Source organism: Stegastes partitus, unplaced genomic scaffold, assembly GCF_000690725.1.
Source record: "Stegastes partitus isolate 25-593 unplaced genomic scaffold, Stegastes_partitus-1.0.2 Scaffold1330, whole genome shotgun sequence".
Taxonomy (NCBI): Eukaryota; Metazoa; Chordata; class Actinopteri; family Pomacentridae; genus Stegastes; species Stegastes partitus.
Genome location: NW_007579061.1, coordinates 54,280 through 63,393, shown reverse-complemented (window position 1 = coordinate 63,393; position 9,114 = coordinate 54,280). Strand labels below are relative to the sequence as shown.

The following is a 9,114-nucleotide window of genomic DNA, read 5'->3' as shown; positions in this document are numbered from 1 at the left end:
AGACTTCTTTTCATGTTCTTGAGAAAGTTTTCTGCCAGAAAGCAAGCAAGCATATTTTTCTTGGACACTGTTCATGGAGGTTGATGTTATAAACTGTCGTTCACACTGTCTGAGTTGTCACAGAAACTGATTTTCACTGATGGCTCCTGTGCCAAGTCTGAGACAGCTGCCCGTCTGTTGTTCACAACTAGAGCGTGAAAGTCGTGCACTGTCTGTGGCGTTACTTTAACCCTATTCAGGACTTTCATGTTGCCACATGTAGAAGGTCTTTCGGGGTCCATTAGACCCCAAGAAACAATATGTGCAAAATAGTTGTTGGTATTCATGATAGACTTTATTCTATGTTAAATACATTTTCTGAAAGTTTGCATATATTTGGTTCTAAATGCATGACAAATGTCCCTCTTTTTATATTTAAAAAAAAAATTTCTTTGAAAATCAAAAACAATACCTGTCACCTAAAGCAAATAGTCTGGGGTCCAAAAGACCACACAAGTCCTGAATGGGGTTAAGAGGATGACCACTGCAGCTCTGATTAGCTGTTGCGGGACTACAGCTCGTTTTATACTTCTTGATTACTGCTGCAACTGTGTTTCTACTGATTTTTAGTTGACCACTGATTTTCCTTTCTCATTTTCTATCTTGTGATGTATTACAAACAGATTTTTCAGTTCCTCTGGCAATTCTTTTTCATCTGGTGCCATGATGCAGACATGCAGATAGACAGGGCCCAAGGTCCAAACCTAGGACAATTCTGTTGTTCAGGGCTCATTTTATAGCCATGTTCATGTAGTTAGGCTGATTAGAAATCACAGGTGAACTCACTTTTGTTGTCTACTGTAGATACAGTGTAATAATAGCAGAGTGACACTCCTTGTTTTGCTACTTCAGGTGTTTTGAATTTGAGATAAAAACATAGCAATGAGACAAAAGTAGAGAATGGCCTTAGCTATTATTGTATGCTATTTATGTGCAAATAGCATCTAAAAATATTTTTATGTAGTGTACAAAAGTGTGTTTTCAAACTGCTGGTTATGTACCTTTGTAGGGCACTGTCTTTTATGGTTAATTTAAAGCTAACTCATTAGTTCAAATTTTTATGTAGATCCTTTTTTTTTTTTGGTTGCCGTCATTAGATTTAACACAGTATCAAAGGTTTTTTTTTTTTTAACGTGCAGTCTGACAGTGAGTAATAATCCTCCAAAAAAAGGCATAAATTAAAGTTTTACCACTTAAATACCTGTCATACCGTTTGGCCATGAGCCCTAAAAATACAAACTGTTATTCCTCAACTTCAGTGTTGTAGCTGCAGCTCTCGACTTTTGCTCAACTGCCTTCCAGACAGAGATGCTTGAAGTATCTGGAGGCCCAGATGAGCAGTGTGAGCGCTGATTAGCTCCCCTCCCTCCTCAGACAGTGATGCATCGCCATCATTTACCAGAATGCAGGAAAGCAGAGTAATTTGAGAAACGTCACAACTTACTCCAGCTGCAGCATGCAGCCCCACCGCCATCGCTGTGCTCTCTCACCCCCACCTCCCTCACCCTCACCCCCACCTCCCCTCGACCACCGCCCTGAGCTAAAAATAGCACGTCCTCTCTCATCACCCAGCCATCACGTCAGGGCTGTGTTCACTCTCATTTGCTGCCCACGCCTCTTTTTTTGTAGTGATGTTTTGACAGTGTCAGATGATCACATTAGCGGGGGGTGAACACATTTGGCATCCATCAATGAAAATAGATTTTTGGCTAATTTGAGACATATAAATGACCATTTAAATAATGTACAATTTTCCTAATATACTGTGTTTTTACATCCTGTTTTCTTCTAGTATTTCAAATGTTTTAGATTTTGTGAAACTGGATTAAGGAAGGAAATAGTTTTGAAACATGACTTCTGCTATTTAATCTGGTATTTTGTGAGAGAACGCTCTTTTCATACAGTTGTGTGTTAGTTCCCTGAAACCATGTCACTGCACCGCCTCGTTAAAAAAAGACATTAGCTGGCTGCTCACAGAGTCTCATCTCGGCTGTTTCTCATTCACAGGACGAAGGGTGGAAGCCGTTGCTGGAGATGAACTGTTGGTGAGTGACAACATCTCATATCTGTAGTTCAAACTGTATGTTTTCCATCAGCTGAGCAGTGAGACAGAATGATTCACTTCTTTTTTAAAAGTAAAAATAGCAATGCAAAATTCCTGTGTATCTTACTTACAAATCTTAGTACTATGAGCAAAATGTGGTTAAGATATCAAAGGTAAAAGCACTTATTCTTCAAATACAGAAAGCATCATTATATTTTTAATGTGCCAGTTTTTAAAATACTCACGTGTGATGTGCAGTTTAGTTTGGAAACGTAACCCAATCTAAGCTTGAACTTGCAATATTATATCAAAATTACCGTTATGCACAATAAAGGGATTTTGATAAAATATTTCATTCAAAAAATTGCCAAAATAAACCATTTGTAAAACCTGGTTCTGTCAAGAAAATAAATAAATTCTGCACTCCTCAGTGCAAACGGGGAGCCATGACTGATTCAGCTGTGACCAACAAGCGTGTGACAAAAATTTACTTTCTCACTGTAATTAAGATAATTTTGAACAATGTAATTCTTTTAAGTGATGAAACTCTGATTTGAAATATAAATGTGACAGTCCGCTTTATTCAAACACGTGCAGCAGTGACGTTGCCACAAATACCGTCAGTAGCATCACAGCAGCCGACAGTCACCTGCAGCTTTGGCCTGTGTTTGCAGGATGAGTAGCAGGCGTGTTTGGTGAGGAAAGGTGTGTTTGACAAGATCACAAATTAACAGCCGTATTGGCAGCAGATGTTCACGTTGCGGAGCGTCGTGCAGCGGGACCGTGGTGTTTGGAGAGCGGGAGTTGATTTTGTTAGTGTGTGCTCTGCTGATGCTCAGATAAAGAGCGTGTGCACCGGGCGGAGCACCCATCAACAAGTCATTTCATTCTGAGGATGTGCAGCTCACTGATAAAATGGGAGGCTGAGAGGGAGGAGAGCAATGAACCTGCTGCTGCTGCACAAACCTCAAAGCTCATTCTGGGCTGCTGCTTGGTGGTGTGATTGTAAATTTAATCCAGGTAGAGGTTTGCCTTTTGTGATCTGTTATAGTAAAGTGTCTTCAGGTTCATCCTCTTCTCGTGCTGGATACTCAGTGTTTGAAATGCCCTTAAAGGCGAAGCGGCAGCCTCACAATCCCCTATAGAACATGTCTGGCTGCAGGTGGGATATTTTTAACCTGAAACCCACTGAGACGCGTTGGCTGGATGTAATTAAAGAGACATTTATAAAGCGCAGACATGTGAGTCATGGAGTTTATCCTCCGCTTGCAGCCCTCACTCAGTGCACGTCAGGCCTTGTTCAAAGAACAAGCTCCCGTTTGCATTCGAGTCACAGAGCTGAGCAACTGAATTTCTGGCTCGTAAATATCTGAAGTTCATTTAAGAACACTTTCCTCAAAGGAACAGCTAAGAATGCTTTATTGTATGGGTCCATTTTTCATAATTTAGCTGTAAATTAAAAACAAATATTTCCAGGAAAGTGCTACATAGTTTCCTATTCATTTTAATAAGTCTTAGCTGCTGCAGGTTTAAGCACCCACAGGTTGTTTGACTTATGTAGTGTGTAACTTAAAAACTGGTGATCGTGCTTTTTAAAATAATACATGAGTAAGAATATGTGCAATTTCCTGATTGTAGTTACATACTTTCACGAGAGTGACATATTAAGTGCAAAATGTTTACTTGGAGCAGAGAATTTCTGTAGAACAGTATCTGTGCTTTTATTTAAGTGAAGGATCTGAATACTTCTTCTGCCATTGAGATTAACCAAATGAGTTGTAACACCATAATTAGGAGGCGCTGGTCGGAGGATTTGGTTACTTTTTCACAGAGCCAGGTTACCTGTGAGCTTTTGTTTCCAGTCTTTATGCTAAACTAGTCTGCTGCTGCGGTCTAGTAGTAAATCAAAGGACCAATTCCCACTACTTACTTAAATGCATAGTTGAAAGGTAAAAATTTTAATTTGCTGTTTAAAATGAACCTTTAAGTTGTAAACATTATTTTATGGGTTGGGTTGACATAATCATGTAATTGCATCAATATAATATTGTGTGAAATTTCAACTCAAACGTTTGCATCCAATGAATAAAAAATATATTCAAATTGTGGTAACTAAGTTAAATTGGCTTAATAACTTAATTTTTCTTCACCTTGACTTCAGGATTTTAAGTCATCCCCCTCAACAATTAAACATGTTTGGACAATATCAGACAGTTAAGATTGTTTGTTCGAAGACCTGTAAGCTGACGAAATGAAGTGTCATTTGACAAATTTGCTCAGCTGGAGGGTGCTTTTCATATTTATGAACAATGCATTGCACAATTTAAATTTGTGTCATTTTTGCTTTCATGATTCAATCTGTTGCTGTAGTTTTTAAAAGTTGATTACCAACAATTCTGCTGTTTAATTTGATTCTTAAAAGCTACTTAAACATAAAAATATAATGGTAGCTAAGAATTATATCTTTTAGGTAACATTAAAAATACGACTTGAAACAACTTAATATTCATGAGTAATCAACTCAAAGACTTGTGTTCATGTAACCAAGTATTAAGTTAGTGGAAATGACTATTCCTGTCTCGAGAGGAAACAGGAATGGTGATTTGTTGAGCTAAAGCATTGTTTTGAATCAAGTGGTTGTAGCTTTATTTTTAGCATAAGAGTGATATTAGACTCAAAAATGTTTTAAAAGTAGAACTTTTTCTTTAAACTAAAATGTTATTTTAACTTGTTCTAAAAATACTGTATCAAAAAATGGTAAACTCATATAGTTGTAGCAGACACAATATAATCATAATAATATTCATTTTTAGGTCACTTTAAAGTCCAAGTTAGAAGTGCTTCATGAGGCTGTAAAAGACAACAGGCACATAACAGAAAATGTAATCCATTTTAACCCATTAGAAACCATCTGGATAAAAAATATTTTTTCTGTTGCTCATTTAAAAAATATTACAGAGTAGCATCACAGTTGCAGTCTGCATAATCGTCAGTATATAAATGCTCATTGAAAGGGAAATACCTGTTCACATCGCTCAACTGGCTCATTCAAATTCTGTGGACGAGACACACAGCAGGAAAGGCAGGACGGTCACGACGCCCTGCAAACAGACGCATAATCATCAGAGCTGCTGATCTGCCACTGGGAGTCGCGATAGAAGTGACGCATGCACACGTTTTGCACAGATTTACTGCACGTCACTTTCTGCTATCACGTTTAAATATGATCTCATGAGTAAATCTATTGTTAGGATGTGTCAGCCAATGATCTGTGTGTTGTACTGTGTTGAATGCCAATTCAGCGCACATGGTAATCTTCTAAACATTTTATGACAATTCTTTTTCACTGCTTCCTTGATGTTCTTTGAACATCTAGAGGAAAATGTTATAGAGCTGCAATAATATATATTTTTTTGTTTGGTTTGTTTTAGTTTTTAAAGCCAAAGTGGAAATATAACAGCTTGTTAAATGTTAGGGTTTCTTGTTTTGCTCCATTTTATACAATTGTAAAATTAATATGTTTGTGTTTTTCCTGAGAGTTGAATATTAAAGTTTCAAAAATAAGATTCCTTAATTAATTGGTTAGTTCGTTTTCTAAATGCAAAAGTGCCAGATATTTCTGTTTCCAGATAGCTAAATGTCAAAATTTGCTGTTTTTCATTGTAAGTTCTTAGAAGCCTGGAACTTGACTTTGGAGGATGGATTTTTTTTTTTTAATTAAAAAAAACAAACAGACAAACAAAAAAAGTTGACCAATATAGACAATAATCAGTGGGTGCAGTTCTAGCTGAACATGCAGACTGTGAGCCTTAACTTTATGCCCATTTATGGCACATTTTCATATACGTAGTTAAAATATTTTGTTATTTTTAAGACTATTTCTAATCACTGCTTCCTTTTAACTGTACATATTTAATGAAAAGTTGCTAGTTGAAAGCTAAGCAGATAATTTTATAAGCAAAAATGCCCAAAATGTTCAGGTTCCAACCTCTTTAATGTGAGAATTTGCTGTGTTGTTGCTGTTTTATATCAGTTTAAATGCATATATTTGGTTTTCTGCAGAATTTGGTTTAGACCAAAAGATTAATCAAGAAAAAATTGACAGATTAATTGTTATTGATAATAAGTATTAGTTGGAGATTGTGATTTAAAGATTTATTTATTTCAAACATAAAGAGGTTTAGAAAAGATTTTATAACTATTATTGATCTCAGCCGGAAAATTAAATGAGAGCTATGCCATCAAGATGGTTTATCAGTTAGTCAGTTAATTCCGTCAGTTCCTTTATATTATATTACATATTTTTTGAAACCAAAAGTGCCTGATTTCTCTTGTTCCAACTTCTAAAATGTTTCCAATTGTAATCTCTGTTGGCTGAACAAAGCTGCAATGACAAGTTGATTAATTTGTTCGTCGATCAACAACAGATGAATCGCAAACTTTTTTTTAAGATACGTTAATCAAATAATTTCTTAAAGCAAACATTTGCAAAATGTTGTTGTTCCTCCTTTTTAAATGTTCAGATTTGTTTTTTGATTTTTTTAGTTTTATAATATTGTAAAATGAATATATTCGGCTTTCTCTGACCAGACAATTAATCGAGGAAAGAATGTGCAGATTGATCAATCCTTACAATAGGTAGTTGTAGTCACGGTTGAATCAGAGTCTTGCATGTTAATGTAAATTAAGAAAGATTTAAATTGAAAGTGAGTAATAATTCCCACCTCCATTGAAAATAAATTCCTGCACTTGCAGAGCAGATTCTGGCTCAGCGTTACACAACGATGCACACTGAAAAGGCAATCAATCTGGTGGGCTGCGCCACTAGCTCACTGCATCACAACAAACCCCACCAATCAGGCTCCAGCCTCATGCGTCTCCATGGTAACAGAGCTTCCTTAGTCCCAGAGAGGTGGAGACAGCAAAAGGGGGAGAGCAGAAGAGAAAGAGAGGTGGATGGGAGAAGGAGAGAGGTAAAGGAGAGGGAGAGAATCGATACCTTCTCTTATTTCACTGTGAGGATTTCGGAAGCAGAGCTCCTTCCCGTTTAGAGGTGGGGGCAGGCTGGTGTGGACTGGCTGACCGCAGAGAAAGGAGGGAGTGCAGGGATGGGGTGGAAGGCTGCCTGGGTTGGGAGTCTCTCTGGGACTGGGATCTGCAATGGCTCCTAAGCCTATGCTCTGTGGATCAGCTGGGTGGCTGCGAGGTTGAGAGGTAAACATCTGATTTCTTTCACATGTAAATGACTGTCGATCAGAGCGTTCATTCATTCGTGCTTCTCAAATGCACTGTTGTTAAAACACAGGTGAATTACATGATAGCAACATGGATGCTGCCTGTTGGGCTGACTGTTCAGGCTGAGGATCTGCAGGTGGCTGCAGTTTTGTAATCTTCTCCAAGGATGTTACGGACGTGAGAAAGCGATGGGGTTTATTTGTAGGGATCAGAGTGAGCGCTTCAGCAGTGAATTGTAACGTTGCAACACATGTCAGAAAGCAAGGCATGCGATTTGAAAAATGACTGCTGTTTTGAAGACATTTCCAGCATCCAGACACACTCTTGTACCTATGTGAATAAAACATGTTTACATTTTGCCAGGGGGCAAGTTTGAGCTAAATTTGCTGGTGTTTAGCTGTTGATTCGTTATTGCACGAAGAAATAGCCTCATGTAGGAGCTTTTATGTTGCAAATTATGGGCAAAGTGAACCATTTGAGTTGAAAGCAACACCAATAAATGCCGTCATAAATGACACACGTTTTGTTTTGGTTCTAAAAGTACAAATTAAGGTAAATCATGACATCATCATTAATGTCATGACTTACCAATATTGCCAGCTCTGACTTAATTTAAATGGTAATAGGCCTGTCAAAGCACAAACTTGCTCAATAAAAGAGAACATCATGCTGGGTGAAGCAGATGTGCCGCATGCTCGGTGAGTAGTGTGATGATCAGTCATTATGTGAGGTTATACTCTGCACAGAAAAGACTCCTGTTCCTTTGCTCATTTCTTACTATAGAATTTTGTAGGCATTAACCCTTTGGACTTCATACAGTTTCTGAGCTTTATTAAAAAAAATAAAATAAATAAATAAATAAATAAATAAAATCAACATGTACAATAGTGCCTACAGGTGTTATTCAAACTGGAAAAACATTGTGTTGCTACAGATATTTGACATTTTTAAAATGGTTTATATGTGCATCTGCTCTCTGCTCTGTATAAACACGGCCTTAAAGTCCCAGATTTGATCTCATGTTACTGTTGGTTGTGATAAGACGTGCAGAACCTTTTGTAGGAATTTGATTCATGCAAACAATTTATTTTTGGCAAATTTCTAAACAAGACAAGCGTAATAAAGTAATTTTGATGAAAAAATCTATTTAAAGCTTAGATTTTTTAAGTTTCCCAAAGGAATAGCATGTCGCTAGTAAGTAGTGATGAAGAAAAAAGCACGTTTTGCTACAGCCACCCCCTACCTCTAGTGTTACTCATTATTCCATTACCATTGTTATTGATATTTCCAATACCTTTTGCTGTCTGCGAGACCCTTAATTAATCACCTTTGTTATTTGTAACTGTCTGCCAGACCCTCTCATTTTCTTACCTTTTTGTCCATCAGACCCCTTGATTCGATCACCTTTTGTTAGCAACTGTATGCAAACCAATCACTGTTCTTTTCTATATTTACATACTGTCCACCCCAACTGTCTGATCAACTGTATAAAATGTTTTACTCTGCAAATGTGAAGGGGCGGCTTACCTTCACAGATTCATGCTCTGTGTTGGTAAGCCCATCGTATATCGGAATACGAATAAATACCCCACTACAGCAAACTTCACATGAGGACATCTTTAAGGACATCTGATGTGATAAAAATGTGATAGTTATTTCTGCTTTTACAGTTTGTGGCACAGATAAATAGCTTTTCAAACCAGCTAGCAAGTTTTGAGGTTAGGGGATGCAATTTTTTAAATGTCCAGCCATAGTTTTAAATGGAGCAGAAGTATGTAACAAGAGTGCAACAGCTG

The 9,114-nt window shown here is 37.3% G+C and overlaps 1 protein-coding gene across 1 annotated transcript in view; it reads left to right on the top strand.

Annotated features, from left to right (window-relative positions):
• Window positions 1-1,994: 1,994 nt before the first annotated feature.
• The window catches only part of pitpnm2 (phosphatidylinositol transfer protein, membrane-associated 2), a 60,841-nt gene continuing 53,721 nt past the window's right edge, over window positions 1,995-9,114 (top strand). Inside the window, exon 1 of the mRNA XM_008298587.1 lies at window positions 1,995-2,084. The gene's annotated coding sequence lies outside the window, so the exon portion shown is untranslated. The remainder of the gene's footprint in view (window positions 2,085-9,114) is intronic.